We start from the raw sequence: 16,865 nt of genomic DNA on the forward strand, positions 1-16,865 counted from the left end.
TCTGGGCAGGGGGATTTTAGACTTTTAAGTAAAATAACTTGGAAATATATGCAAATTTGTTACATAATTTCAAGGAAATGTTGTGACAAAAGGAGAACAGTATACGTCATTCATCAAAAATGTGTTGAGCACTTTGATTTTGAAAATACAATGGACAAAACAAACCCCAGAGAGGTTGCAGTGAAATGGTCTAATAGGGGATGCAGACATTAAAATGGAAAACAGCCATCAGTCTGCATATCTATGTATCTATCTATCTATGTATGTATCTATCTATCATTACCATCTATTTAATTATAGTCTGCAATATGTTTTATGATGAATTCAACTTGGGTACTCTGATATAAATGAGTTGGGGGCTGGAGAATATCACAGAGAGTGGCCAAGGAAGATTTAAGATTGAAGCAGGAAACAGAAGAGTAAGAAAATGTCACCGTATGAGGTATGAGGAAAATAACATTGCAGGAAGGGGAAACGTCATGTGTGATACCTTGGTATGGGAAAATATTTGGCATACTTAGGAACAAAAAGAGGGTTGGGGCTGGAACTTAGAGCGGGAGGAAGGAAGTGGAAGGAGGTGTAGTTGGAGAGGCAAGACTGTGGGAGCACTCAAGCATCCAGAGGCACAATAAAGATTCTGACCTTTGTTCAAAAGAGAATATAAAGACTTTAGAGGGGTTTGCACATTGCTCCAGGATGGGGCAAGGGTAGGGTGCTGCAACTTTGTCTCATTTCCATTTTTAGATTGCTCTCAGCTGCTGCAGAGGATGACCTGGACTGAGGCACTAATGAGAGTGGGGAAACCAGTAAGGAGGTCACCACCGTCAGAAAGATGGAGTACAAAGTGGAGTAGTAAGGGAAACAAATAAGAGTGGTAGAAGGTAGAAAAATAAAAGGACATGGTGATGGGCCATGAGGAAAAAGAAAGACTCAAAAATGACTTCTAAGTTTCTGGCTTTAGCAATGGGTAAATGATGTAACTTTCAGAGATGGGAAAGGATAGGTAAAGAACTAGATTGGAAGGAAATGAGAAATTTTGTACACATTATGCTTGCGAGACTCATGGTTACCTCCAAGGGGAGATGTAAGGAACGTAAGTCGTTGGATACAGGAATCAGGTGCTTAGAGTAGCCTGGCCTAGCAATATAAATGAAGAAATGTGATTATAATGAAGTACCCTCTCTGCTTAAACACCCTCAGTGGATTCCCACTGCTACAACATGCAGTTCAAGGTCTTAAAATTGTTGTTGAAGCCCTTCTACTATCTTACCTTTGCAAACATACATGATTTGTTATACATACAATTGTTTTCTGGATTCTAGTACAAGTTAAAATGTAAAGTGACAAATAAAATGCAAGATGCTCAGTTCTGCATGTGATCCTCTCTCTTCTACATGATAGTGTCCCCTGTGTATTCACACTTTGTTTTTACCTCAGTAATAACACTTAATAGATGGCAACACCATTTGTCTGTTCATAGTTCTGTCTACTCTACTGGAAAGTGTATTCATCAAGGACAGAATAGTTCTTATTAATCTCATTATACTCAAGGCCTAACAGTCAGGGCCCAAAGTGCTTGACACATAGTACATGCTTAGTAAATCTAACTGGTAATGCATATTAAACAGAGCAAATAATAATTAAATGTGCTTGGGGAGTGTTATAGACTCTGTGAGCTCAATTCTGGAGTACTGTTGAGTGGGGGCTGGGAATTCCATAAGAGAGTAAATTATCTGCCCAAATATGACATACTTGATCTTCTGTGCCGTGTTAAATGGGGGTATGTAGTAGGTTCTGTGTTTGGTAGTGATAGTTTTAAACTCTCCTGCCATGCTTGGTACTTAAGGGGGCAACTGAAGGGAGGAGATGTTATAGGGAAAAGAAACTCAATGTCCTTTTCTCCCCCTTGTAACTTAACCCTCACAATGCTGCCATTAATAGAACAAATAGATGCTGTTTTCTTTCCACTTCTAAACATATTTAGGCTGCTCCTCAGAGATATCTTTCCCTCTTCAAGTCTGCCTTGGAAGTGAATTTTCCACTGATTTTATTTCTATAACAATACACTTTGGACCCAAAGAGTACATTTTATGACATGTTGTGTCTGGGCTCCTCATTCTGTAGGGATGACCTGACCTAGCCATGAGTACTCTTCCAGTACAGCCTGGCTCTTCTTCAGGAGAAATTAAAAAGATCTCCAGAGCCAATGTGGTCTTTCGTTGGCAACAAGCTCAAGAACTCTGCAGCATCTGGTTTGTTAGGTCTAAACTTTTAAATGGCATAGTAAGCCCCAGAAAACTCGGAGGTTTTAGAACTGCTTTGTAAGTCAGAATGTCAACAAGGCAATGTCTGGAAAGACCTGTGCATCAAAAGAAAAAAGGAAGTGTGAAGGGTGGCAGCTTGAGCTTACACTTTAAGAGGGTTTTCCTATCGTGTGACAAAAGACAGAAACTGCAAGAGCCTAGAATAAAGGTTACAAATTCAAGTGCCATCAGAAGCTAAGAAAGCAAAGTGCAAGCGTGAAGTAGGCCTGGTATTAGACAGTGGAGCCAGCATAGTGAGCCATGGCCAACTGGAGAGTGCATGCCTGCCCCGCTCAAACCAAAAATAGACCCAGTAATTAAAGAAACAAAACAAAACAAAAAACATGAGAGAGCGAGCCTTTAGGCATATACATCAGATCATGCTACTCTTCTACTTACAACCCTTCAATGCCCTCCCATATCACCCAGACTAGAATGTAAGGCTCTTCCATTGCCTTGGAGGCCCTCCTTGGACTGGTACTTCTCTGATCATACCTCTTACTATCCTTTTCTGCTTCTAGCCACTCCAGCCCTTTGCCCTCCTCACTGCTCCTTGAATACAATCAGCATGTCCTGGTCTCAGGTTTCTTCCTCCAAACTGAACGTACATTCCATCAGTTTTGGCAAGTGTCTACTAAAATGGTGCCTTGTTATAGACACTTTCCCTGATAGCAATCTGCCTTCATCACTCTCAAACTCCCTTACTCTGTGTTATTTTTATTATATTTATCACAACCAGACATTTTATATTTCTGAAAACATTTGAAGCGAATATACCGTATCATTTCCATAACCACATTTTCTTAAATATGAGTTTGTGTTTGTGTGTGTGTGTGTATTTTACCAGTGTACCTTGGTTTATTCCTGATTAGATATTTCAATGTATGTTACATTGAAAAAGCTGGACATTGTGGGGTTTTAAGTTGCAATTTTATTATTCTCCTCAATTTTGTTTTAAACAGCCTCTTTTGAATTGTTTCTCCCTCTCACTGTATGAACTCTTGGACATATCTCCTTATATTCCAGCCCACTGTCTTTAAATAACACAATTATTTCCAGATTTTGAAGTCTGACTTAGTTTATTCTCAAAGTTTCATTTGCTGCCCTATCTTAAACCTTCTTCTGAATCACCAGGTTGGGGCTGACTCGGCTGAGTCAACGGCAATGTGGAGAGGGTTATGGTTGGCTTCTTCATGCTTTCTCTGTCTTACCATTCTACCTCTTCTTTTCTTCCCCAGCAGCATTATGTCCTGGCTCTTTAGGTGCCACTGTAAACTGAAAAAGGAGTCCTCTGGGTGTGGCAGATGCACACGTATTAACTATTTCACAGAGAACTTCTGTAGATTCTTCAGAAATGCTCCATCTGAGGATTTCCTGCTAGGCTATTCCTTAGCTCTGACTGAATGCCTAAAATGCCTCATTAGCTTCTGCATGCAGTGGTACTTTCTCACTGGATTTCCCTTTAGGTCCTTAAATTGACTCAAGACCAGCTTTCCTCTGCAGGTCTACTTAGCCCAGAAGAACATGTCTTTATTCTTGCCCTACACCCACCCTTTCCCCCAACTCCTTCGGTGGAAAAGCAGCCATCTCTCTCCAAAGGCACTACTCTTCCTGCTCTGCTAAGCCAAACTCTTTCCTTTAGACTTTTCCTCAAGCCTGTTCTCAATGTCCAGAAAAACATGCCAGGTGTTTGGGATAGTTATTGAGAGCTTCCTTCATTTGGCCTATCTGCAACTATCTTCAAAGAAATAGTTTCCCTATAAATTTCTTGACTTATATCTGCCCTCAAGGAGTAGTCACTAAACCATTTTAAAATATCCTGCATAGATGTTCTAGCATCTGCTAATCTTAGCCTTTGGAGCACTGAACAAAACTCTAGAAAACAAGAGAATGTCATACTTAATATTCCACTGTACATATATTAAATGCATAATTTATATATTATATTTGCATCACATTAAAAGGTAGGCCTTTTTTATGGCATGGCAAAAGCCTCACAAGTCAAAGAAATGCAAAATGGATCATTAATTCTTAAAAATATCCCATAGAAATGAGTAGAATCCTGTGAAATATAAATGTATATATATTTTAATGGTGTTCACATATTTTGTTTATACAAATGCAACACATAGATTTAATAGTTATTTAACATGAAGAAAGATCAATGGCAATATCTGCTAATATATTTGAAATTCCATTAGAGTTAGGGCATTATTCTAAGGGAAAAATACAGTGGAATGAGTTTAAGGCAATTCAGACAAGATTATCTGCAAATCTTTTCAACAATTTGTCTGTAATGACACAGAATTTGTGAATAATATCAAAGAGAATTAAGGAGCCTTTATATTTTTGCAATTAACAACCTTTTATTCCCACCTCCCTTTAAAAACAAAGAGAAACAATTTTAGGGAAAATGTTGGTGAAGCATTATGAAAGTAATGGGAAATGCGAAGGAGCTATTTCTGTGCCTTATTATACATCTTAAATTGCTGTTCCAGTATCCTAGATTTGCTTAAACAGTTAACTACTGCCAAACATAGCAGTAGTTGACTCTCTGAAACAGAAAAAACTGATTGTACTGTCTGCTTGTGCAATGTGGAACAAACCAAGGTTCATGGATTGCCAAACAATATGGAGGCCCTGTCCAGATTGAGCCACATGCTTAGGGATGGGGCCACTGGAGAATCAGGACTGTGGACAAATTGAAGTTTGCATTTGCCAAACCTGGCAATGGAGTTAAACCGCCACCTTTACACAAAGCCTAGGACAAAGAAAATCAGGGCACCAAAATGCACAAATGTAAGCTGTAAGATAATATAGAATTTTTATTATCCTTTGAATGTCACTTCTACGTAAGAAAGTAGCATTGTTCAGAAATGTGGGGCTATCTGAATCATCCAGGCCTTCTTCATCTTTTCTAGTTCTATTTGGGTTTTTAGCAGAGAATGTTGGGTATTGACATGGTTTGGCTGTGTCCCCACCCAAACCTCATCTTGAATGTAACTCTCACAATTTCCACAGGTCATGGGAGGAACCTGGTGGGAGGTAATTGAATCACAGGGACTGGTTTTTCTTGTGCTGTTCTCATGATAGTGAAGAAGTCTCATGAGATCTGATCTCCCCACACAAACTCTCTTGTTTGCTGCCATGTGAGATGTGCTTTTTACCTTCTACCATGACTGTGAGGCCTCCCCAGCACATGGAACTGTAAGTCTATTAAACCTCTTTCTTTTGTAAATTGCTCAGTCCCTGGTATCTCCGTCAGCAGTGCAAAAATGGACTAATACTGGTATAAATCCCACAACACCTCATTTTTCGAATAATTGTTTACCTAGCTGCTGGAAGAGTGGGGCAGAGGGCCAGCTTTGCCATCCAGGGTTTTGTTTATGAGATTGAGGCATTATAATGGGCTGAAGCCATAGCAACTTAATTATTTGAAACAGATTTAAATCTCAGAATATGAAGTGATTCTACAGGGAAGAAGCACATGCATATTCAAATATCATGGCCATTAATACTAAATAAATAAATAAATATTTTCTGTTTTTTTCTTGGATGGTCCTTATAAATTTAAAATTAGCAAATTGGCTGAAAAAGTGAATTTCATGTTTACTCATAGTCACTAGATGTTTATATATCCCATACCCTGAAAAATGCGATGCTAACATCAAATCTCTGAAATCAAAGTGAGTTATCCAACATTTAAAGAAATGTATGAAGAAATGAAGATAAATATTACCTTTGCTCTAGTTTTCTCAATAGCTCTAACCACAGACAGTATTGTGTACTCTACACCAACCTGGAGACATGGCGGGAGCTCATGAGACCCCGAGGACAGAGATTATTGAATATTTAGACCTATGGGAACTGTAGCTCAGAAGCTTTAAGGAGAGAAGGCTATGTGCTTAGGGTTGCATACATAATGAGGTGAGGTCATCTCTAATTCTGTCTGCTTCTCTGTCTTTTTCTCTTTCCTCCAATTCCCACAATAGATCCCCAGTTTTATAGCTAAGTAGTCAAGAGGAGTCCAGCAGAACTGAGCTTCAGTTCTCTCTTCATTTCAAATCTATATGATGGGGGGAATTTAATTTATCTTTCCAAATTTCAGATTTTTTTTCATCAATTCTGTCTGGATAATAGCAGTATCTACCAACAGTGTTAATGATATGAGGTTTAAAATACATAGTGGATAGTGTTTGACATAGAGTCAATATTCAACATATGTTAGCCATTGCTACTTTTACTTTTATGCCACTCATGTTGGTCTGTAAAGTAAACCATCTGCAATAAACCAGCCATGGAGATTATATAACTTTTAGGCTTAGTTTTCCATAACTAACTAACTCAGTATTTTAGTTGCTCAATTCCAAATTCCCAAAGGAGGATATTTTGGGGGATTACACCACAAGTCCTAAGCCACTGCCATGTCCATGGAGTAACTGCCTTTTCATCAGGTATCCATCCCTGGCAGAAAGAGTTACACCTGGGGGAACATACGAGGAAATTTGGAATCAAGTGGTCCACTTTTCACACAGCAGGAGTTGTGGAAAGGCAGTTTCCTTTAGGATGTATGTGTAGGTAGAGGAGGTAATGATAAACATTCCTAGTAAACTGATTCCCTGTTTTACTGATATAATATAGAGGCAGTCTCAGTCAATATTGACGGATCATGTAAGTGACTTAGATCTCCAAATCTAGTTTAAGGATTTTCTGAATTTTCAGAGTTTTCTACTATTGTCTAAATATATTGGATAATTTTCAACTCTCCCCTTCCTTCCTTCTGATGACATGAGGTAGAGTCTGTATCTAAACATGAGGAATAGCTGGTTGTCAACATGACTGAATTGGTCAGTATTGTTTGTCACGGCAGGTCCTCACAATCAATCCAAAAGTGCTACGATCCTTCTGCAATCAGGATTGATTATTATGAAAGCCAGCTGTGGCTCATCTGTTTTATTGCAGATGGCCACAGCCTTTGATTCTATTGAGAAAAGTAATTTGTCACCAAAAACTCAAACGCTGCCTTCACAGTATTTTACTTTCAAAGACGTAGGGAGGATAAATGACCATATGGAACTAAATGTGGATTTGTCAAACCTGTTACTGAGAGTCTTTTCTGTGTTGCAAGTGGAGAAATGGGGGCTCTTGGTTTCCAGTTCTAAAGCTTCTTTGCATAAACAAATGTCTGTGGATTTAACTGGACATAATTTTTCCTCCTTTGCCTTGCACACACATGACTTATGTCTGGGTTTGCAGCTTAAGAAGTTCGTGTAACTCCCTATGAAAAGACAACTGTATCACTCCAGTCATAATAATATAATATAATAATATATGAAGCTTCTAACAAATGATTTTATTGTTGCACTTATTACTTTCCAATTTTGATAAGCATTTACGTTTCCATGCAAAATTACTTTATTCATTTCAGTAATAAAGAAAGAAATAGATGAAATAGAAGTTTGATTTGAAAGTCTCTGTTTTGCTCAAGATAAGCTGGTAAAAGGACATTTGTTGAAGTTACTAAGGACCATATTTTTAAAAGCTCCCTGTTAATTTGAACCCTATCAAAGGAATACACATATGTGCACCCACTTTTCCACATAAATCAGGAAAGATGAATAATTGAAGTGCTTTTGTGTTTTAAATTTTCATTAAATGTAACTCTAAGGCTCATCCTAGGCACCAGTCTTGTGTCGAGTTTACTTTAGCAAAATGGACTAAAGATATAATGGACTAAATAAAGCTTCCTACCAGGAAACCTATACAAACTGAGTAAAAAAAAAAAAAAGTTTAAGAAAAGTAATGGATTTCTTAGACTCTTCTAAATGTATTCTTTTATAATTTTTATGGGTATATTATTTTGGTCATCCCAAGAGCTGATCTTCACGACCTAAATGAAATCATATTGATATTTGGTGTAACGGACTCTCAAAAGAATGAAAAGACCCATTTCCTGGGAAGAATTCAGGAACTCTTGCCTAACAAATTGCTGCTGCCAAAACTTGAAAAAGAAAACAGAAAAGAAAATAAATGGCAGTAGATTTTTGTGAAACAAACCAAGTACTGAATTTTTAGTATGTTATTTGATAATTTAAAAAGCATATGTAGGCCTGGCGCGGTGGCTCAAGCCTGTAATCCCAGCACTTTGGGAGGCCGAGATGGGTGGATCACGAGGTCAGGAGATCGAGACCATACTGGCTAACACAGTGAAACCCCGTCTCTACTAAAAAAAAAAACACAAAAAACTAGCCGGGCGAGGTGGCGGCGCCTGTAGTCCCAGCTACTCGGGGGGCTGAGGCAGGAGAATGGCTAAACCCGGGAGGCGGAGCTTGCAGTGAGCTGAGATCCAGCCACTGCACTCCAGCCTGGGTGACAGAGCGAGACTCCGTCTCAAAAAAAAAAAAAAAAAAAAAAAAAAAAAAAGCATATGTAAGTCACAAGTCACAATAGTGGGTAAATTATATATACGGTGTTATTGTATTCATTCTACATTTTAATTTAAAAGGAAACATATCAGTTTGGATTTCATGGATAGGCTAGAATGTTAGCCTCCAGGGAAGCTTGAGGAATTTATGTGGTTAGACAACCTTGGATTCTGAATCTTTCTATAACCACGTCCAGTCATCAAATAACTAGAGATTTCCTAAAAGCAATAAGCTTTGTCCTTCACTTATAAAAAAAAGGGAAGCGATGATGTTTATCAGAAACTTCTGTAGCAGATGAAAGAGCAGCAAAGATCAATAGGTTAATATTTATAAACCACGACTGAGATGATAAAAATGTCTGTGAATGCATAAAATATACATTATACTAATGATAAACTCTTGACTATAAAAAATTACTTTGCTCCAGGATAATACCTTTCATTTGTTCTGCAGGTTGCATACATGTTAGTCTCAGCTAGATACTAAGTAACAGTAATAATGACCATTTAATAACCCCAAGACTGATGTGGAGAGCAGAGGTCTCAGTACGCTTTCTAAAGAAATTTTTTTATTATTATTAAAGTTTTGCACCTGAGACATGAAAAGATGAAAACATTTGTAATGCTGTCCTAAAGCTAAGCATTCACTGAGACAGCATAATGTACTCTCCTGTTCTACCTTTGCACTTAGAAATTTTATAATTAAAAATTTGAAAATAATTTACATTTTGTTGAGCATTTTTAACTTTTTCAAAGGATTTTCTATATTTATTTATCATTTGCTACTTATGACAACCAAATGCAATATGTGAATATACAGATGCTTCTTAACTTACAACAGGATTATGTCCCAACAAACTCATTGTAAACTCATAGTGGATTGATCCTAAATTGAGGATAGGAAGTTCAGAGAAGAATTCCTGAACATCTGTATAGGAAGTTCAGAGAATAATTACTATTCCTCATTTTAATTGATGATATTAACTTTCTTCTAGTCATCTAGATTCATAACCTCAGTTTAATCTACTTTTACCTCCTAACTCACTGCCTTGAAATCAACTTTCAGTCTCATATATTTCTAGATCAAAATATCTCTTGCACCTGTCTTTCTATTTGCCTACTACCTGACTTAGGTCTCACTTTTAAGAAATCTATATCATTGTCCTAATCCTCCAATTGGCCTTCACACCACTGTCTCTGTCCTTCTTAATCCATTCTTCATTTTATTTTATTTATTTATTTATTTACTTACTTATTTTTTGAGACAGGGTCTCACTCTGTTGCCCAGGCTGGAGTGCAGTGGTGCTGTCATGGCTCACTGCACCCTCGACCTCCCAGGCTCAGGCAATCCTCCTGCCTCAGCCTCCCAAGTAGCTGGAACTACACACCCGTGCCACCATGCCTGGCTATTTTTTTAATTTTAATTTTAATTTTTTTGTAGAGATGGGATTTCACTTTGTTGCCCAGGATGGTCTCGAACTTCTGGGTTCGAGACCCAGAAGTTATACACACACACACACACACACACACACACACATATATATATATACACACACTTATTTTTTTGAGGTAGTCTCCCTCTGTCACCCAGGCTGGAATGCAGTGGTGTGATCTTGCCTCACTGCAACCTCCATCTCCCAGGTTCAAGCTATTCTCCTGCCACAGCTTCAGTGAGTAGCTGGGATTACAGGTGTGTGCCACCATACCCAGCTAATTTTTGTATTTTTAGTAGAGGTCAGGTTTCACCATGTTGACCAGACTGGTCTCTAACTCCAGACCTCAAGAGATCCTCCCACATTGGCCTCCCAAACTGTTGGGATTACAGGCATGAACCACGGCACCCAGCCTGATACATATATTTTTAAAATAGCAAGAGTATATACATAATTTTGCATTATATTATCACAATATTTTTAATTGTTAGCCACATACCATAACCTAGAGCTGATCAGGATTACCAACCCAATCATGTTCCAGGATCCTCAGCCTCTGGCTCATATTAATGTTCTCTTTGCAAGCATGTTTCTACCATTTCTCTTTGTCAGAGTTCTGTTCAGTCTCAAGATCCATCTCATACATCACCACTTTTAGGAAATGTTTTCCAATCCTTCTGTCTAGGATGCATTCTTTCTCATGTGTGATAGCTTGAGGGAAATGACTATGTAGAAATACAGGATTTGGAATTGGATGGGCTTATGTTTGAATCTAGTCTTTTAAAAATTATTAGCTTACTCTGAGTCTGAGTTCTTTATATGCAAAATGGAGATATTTTGTTACCTTATGAGGTTGTCTTCTGGGATACATTAGAAGCTAAATAAACACTATACAGAATAAATTCTTTACAATTTTGTGATGACATTTACCCAATCCTTCCTTTGATAATATGTGTTAATATTTTCATATACTTAAAATTTCATCTAGCACCTATTATGTGTAAGTGCTTTCTCAAATGCTAAGGGTAAGAATAGGAGGTCAAAAGAAGAAAAAGGTTATGATGGAGTCCCTGCATTCTAAGGAGCTTTTACTTGGGTGAGAGACGAGGCATGTACACATATATTACAAGAGAGTAAATGCAAGAAGGAGAAACCTGCAGAACGTGGGTTGAGAGTGGAAAGGAGCATCCCCAAGTTTCTGAAAATGGAACACTGATATAGGTGTTTACATCTGTGCTACCATCAAAAGCCATCTGGAATTACTGTCTCTCTCCTGCATAATTCCTTAATTGTAGTGAGGGCTCAATAAATGTTAATTGAAATTCCTAACTTTATAAATGAGGACACAGGCACAGATTGTTGAGATGTGGCACATCCAGACTCGTAACGCCACCTAGAAAACCTGGGCTAGGAAGTAGCTTTTCCAAGGCCTGGCCTGTGCGTTCCACTCAATTCTTCTGTTAGAAAGTCAAAGGGCTCCCTATGGTGGCAAAGTTACTCAGAAGATTCCCTTAGCAGGAACTTAATCAGACCTGTGAGCCGTAAGAACTTCTTCATAAATAAATGACATAAAAATATAGATAATATGACTATGAGAAAACACCAACTAGGCCAGGTGCAGTGGCTTATGCCTGTGATTTCTGTGCCTTATGGGGATCACTTGAGGTCAGGAGTTCAAGACCAGCCTGGAAAACATAGCATGACCCTGTCTCTAAACAAAACAAAACAAAACAAAAAATTTAAGAAATTAAAAAAAAAAAACAAAACCTAAAACTACGTCTGAATATACAGTTTGACTGAGAAAATAACTAGCCAGTTATTTTCCTAAATCTTGGTACACAGTGTAAAAATGAGACAAGGTAAGTAACATTTGATAATGACCCAGCTTTATAACAACTGAAAATTTCTCCTAAATTTTTGCCTGATCTTCACGAACATCAACCGGTTAGCAGCCAATTATTGAGGGCCTTTGCTAGCACATGCTAATATTAGGTGCTTCCTTCTGAAGCACATTTGTTGAACAAAATAATCATGTAGGTTATTATGATATTTTTACCTGCCTCAAATAAACTGTCAACAGAAGGAAGCTCACCACCATGGCATAAATACCTAACAATGTCCTATATTGAGAATGGTCTGTCTCTATCATAGCTAATCATGGAGGTGGGGATTTACCACATACAAAGAGCTTTTGTATTGACTTTTTAATTTGTTCTTTACAATAACACTGAGGCAGCTTTTTCCGTTATTTTTTGTTTTAAAGATGGGGAAACTTAGGCCGGACGCGGTGGCTCAAGCCTTTGGGAGCACTTTGGGAGGTCAAGACGGGTGGATCACGAGGTCAGGAGATCGAGACCATCCTGGCTAACATGGTGAAACCCCGTCTCTACTAAAAAATACAAAAAAAAAAAAAAATAGCGCGTGCCTGTAGTCCCAGGTGGCGGGCGCCTGTAGTCCCAGCTACTCGGGAGGCTGAGGCAGGAGAATGGCGTGAACCCGGGAGTTGGAGCTTGCAGTGAGCTGAGATCCGGCCACTGCACCCCAGCCTGGGTGACAGAGCGAGACTCTGTCTTAAAAAAAAAAAAAATGGGGAAACTGAGGCCAATTGATTTTTTGAAGATAGCTGATTGGACAGGATTTGAACTTACATAACCTAATGCCAAAGCCCAAACTCTTTAATAAGAAGTTTAAAAAATACTAAAATGAAATAACAGATATTGGTGCATGAACACATAGAATAAATATATTTATCCATATATAAAACCATGTATAAAATGAGCCAACCCTCATAGAAAATTCATGATGAGGTTAGGAAAGAGAGTCCTTTCGATCCTTTCTGGCTTCAGTGTTATCCATTCAAGGAACTTGACAGAAAAGGCCTGTGCAGTCATTACTTCTCTTGTTTTCTAACAGCAGAGTGTGGTGGCTTAGTTATAAAGGTCTTCAGATGGCCCAAATGCAGTCCTCTGATCATTGGTGATGGATGGAGTCAGATAGCAAGCAAGACAAAGTTTGGCTTCAACACTAATATTTACTATCCAAATTCGTCATTCGTATAGAAGTACTTCCGTATCCTGTCTTAAATCTCAGAAACTCAAGTTCCTCGTGTTGTCTTCCAGAAGGCCAACCCCTCTGGAGTCTCACTAGGCTCTGTCCCGCAATCCAAATGCCTGAAATAGTTTGATCCTTTTATCTCCTCATGAAAGCAGCCCCTTGATGCCATCCCAGAAAGATCTTTGGAGGAAAGCAAGCTCATGAAAAAATTCAGGCCACTAGTTGAGTGACTGCTCATTTTTATTCTTTACTTTCATACTGAAGGAGATTCTCCTATTCATTCATTAGTTCATCCATTCTTTTGTTCAGTAACTATTTATTTAGCTGCGAATTATGCACCAGGCATTGTGCTAATTTCTGTAGGTAAAGTAGTGAACAGGGGAGACCTTGATCTTGACTTCATGAACTTTTATTCTAGCAGTGGAAGCCTATTAAATAACTACTTTTGTGACAAATTAAATGTAATTGTAATTAATGTAATGATAGACAAGTACAAGGTGTTATGAACATGTATAATCTTCCTGAGTCTGGGGGTTTAGGGAAGGTTTCTGGAAGAAATGATTTGTAAGCTGAGATCTGAAGATGAATAGAAATTTGTAAGATAAAACAATTATTGATTACACAATGAGAAAGAACAGAAACAGACTTAGTAAGGAACTTGAAGATAAATTACACACAAAGTCTGCATCCAAGGAATTTTAAATATAAAAGGAAAGATTAGATTTATCTATAAATGTAGTTGAACATGGTATTATGAGAAAAGTATAACAAAGTTTTATGGGAGTTCAGAGGAAAAATGAGGTTATTTTCAGCTTGGAAGTGCAAAAGTGGAATTTGATGCAGGCTTTAAGTGATAGTGTAGTGGATACTGTGTTGTACCACACAAATCTCCCTTTGAGTATGATTGAGATATTCATTCTCTGAGATCCTGTGAGCATAAGATGCTAAGGGCTCCATAAAGGCTTTTTTTTGACATAAAGGAACATGCCACCTCCAAGTTTATGCCTCCTCCCAGAGGTAGCCCTCATCCAGTGAGTAGTTAATGTGGCAATAGAAAGATCTAGTCTTTGTCTTTATGTAGGTTACCGCTGAAGGATCGTCTCAGCTTTAGAGCTTCCAATGGGATGAGCTAAGGCTACACTTACAATTACATCACATTTTAATTTCCTCCAATCCTTCTCCCCTTGCTTTTTTCAGAGTTGTTCCCAACAGCACTACCCAATAAACCTCTGCACACAAATCTCAATTTCAGTATCTGTTTATTGGGAGAGCCCAACTTGAACTAGATGGTACTGGGAGTGGTGCTAGGAAGAAGACCATAAAATAGAATTTTGGAGCTGGACCAATCAGCTGATTATGACCATCACTGGTAGTGGTTGGAATGTGGCTAGCTCTTGACACACCGTAGCAAGGCAATGATAAAACTTCTACCAGTGGGGAATTGGACTTAAAATAGGATGCTGATGGAAGGAATGTACTGCTGGGAGCAGTGTCTCAGGTGTTTGAGATGTTTGAGGAAAATTGTAATTATGAGTCATAGTGTGCCAGATGTGGGGGCTCATGCCTGTAATCCCAGCACTTGGGGAGGCCAAGGTGGGAGGATCACTTGAGGTCAGGAATTCGAGACCAGCCTGGGCAACATGTTGAAACCCCCTCTCTACCAAAAAATACAAAAATTAGCTGGACATGGTGGTGCCCACCTGCAATCCCAACTACACAGGAGGCTGAGGTGGGAGAATCTCTTGAACTTAGGAGGTGGAGGTTACAGTGAGCTGAGATTGTGCCACCACATTCCAGCCTAGGTGACAGAGTGAGACCCTGTCTCAAAACAAAACAAAACAAAACAAAACAAAAAACCAAAAAAGTCATATCATTGGATGGCTATTGCCAAAGGGGAACCTATATACACTGGAGAAAGTCAATGGAAGGCCAAGATTAATCACAATAACAAGCAAAGTGTGAAAGCCAGAGGGCCTACTGGATAACATAAAAAGGATTTTTATCTTTTACGGTTGGAAAGCAGACATCAACCCAGCGCTTAATCATACGAGTAATAAATTTCCAGAGGAAGTTGCATTTTCCATCTTAGCAAACCTACCACGTCCAGGTGAGAAATGGGTTAAGGACATCTAAGTTTATGTGTTAAAATTCTCAAACCTTTAGATACTTCAAACTTGCTGGGATTGCAGAAGTGGCCTACACTTTCTTGTTAAAGGTTACTGCTTAAAGATGATGCAGAGGTCTCTGTTTTGCAAGAGACCATACAGAATATCTGTATTCTCTATTAAATACAGAACATCTGCATTTAATCTTACATTCCCCCTCATCATCAGATGACAAAATAGGTTAAATGACAACAAGAAATCAGGCAGATAAGTGCCAAACCTGCTAAGAGGGGAAAATAACTGTGCCCTACCAACAGTTGGCATAGTAGGATCCCAATGTAGTAGGCACTTTAGAAGCAAGGTAAGATGTGATGGAGGAGAGTTTGGAGTGGCAACTAGGATGCCGGGAAATGTTGATTTGCTGAGAGCAATGGAGATAATTAATAGAATATCTTATTTCTAGGTAAATGGGGAACCATCAAGTGTATTGCTTATCCGTATAATTTTTAAAAAACAGGAGGCCAAGAGTGACTACCATAAATAAATAATATTTGTATTTCTGTAACTGAGACTATGTTCATATCTGAAATCATTATTGACTAAAGAAGAAGTTCCAGGACTTAAGACCTTGCAATATTACAGGAAGAAAATATACCAACTGTTACCCTAGTTCTTCCCACTAAGGTACTTCTGGGTCATTCTAAATTGGGAAAAGGGGATTGCTCAGACATTTTTGAGGACTGTTGGATACAGGATTTCAGTTGGTCTTGGTATCAAGGGTAGAGTATTAGAGTGGACATGTATATAGTCCAAGAAGAGACATATTTGGTATCTGGTAAAATCCTTACATTGGTTTCTTCACCCAGTGAGAAAGAACTATCAGGGAAAACCTAGCAGAAGCCTTTGAAACTGCTCCCCTCAAAATTCAGCCAAGATAGTTAATCAAGAACAATACTGCATCCTGAAAAAAAAGATAAATATTAGTACCATTATTAAATACTGGAAGGATGCAGGAAAGATGGTCCCCATAATATCTCCTGCTTAATTCTCCAGCCTACAGAAACACAGATGGTGCCTAGATGATTACAGCAGACTTCTACTAACTCAACCAAGGAGTAGCACCAGTTGAAGCTGTAATGCCGAACATGCTGTCTTCACTTAAAAGATTAATGAGGCTTCACGCACATGGTATGTTACCACTGAGTTGAAGCATGCACTCTTTTCCATCTTCATCAAGAAGGAAGACTCTAAAAAAGTGAGTTATTATAAGGTAGAAAAGAGTGTACATTTATTGTCTTGATCCATATCTTGTGCTATCAAAAGATAATCAGAAGGTATCTGGACCTTACATACATGCCACATATATCTCATTGGACTACTATATTGATGAAGTTTTTAATCAGACCAGCTGAGCAAAAAGTAGCATGTATACTGAAGGCCTTAGTACGTATGTGTACTCCAAAGAGGTGAAGATAAAAATCTTCAAAGATTCAAAGACCTGCCTAATCAGTGACATTTTTAGGAGTCTAGTGCATGCCAGAACATC

The sequence above is a fragment of the Colobus angolensis genome, unplaced genomic scaffold (assembly GCF_000951035.1).
Source record: "Colobus angolensis palliatus isolate OR3802 unplaced genomic scaffold, Cang.pa_1.0 Scaffold41, whole genome shotgun sequence".
Lineage (NCBI taxonomy): Eukaryota > Metazoa > Chordata > Mammalia > Primates > Cercopithecidae > Colobus > Colobus angolensis.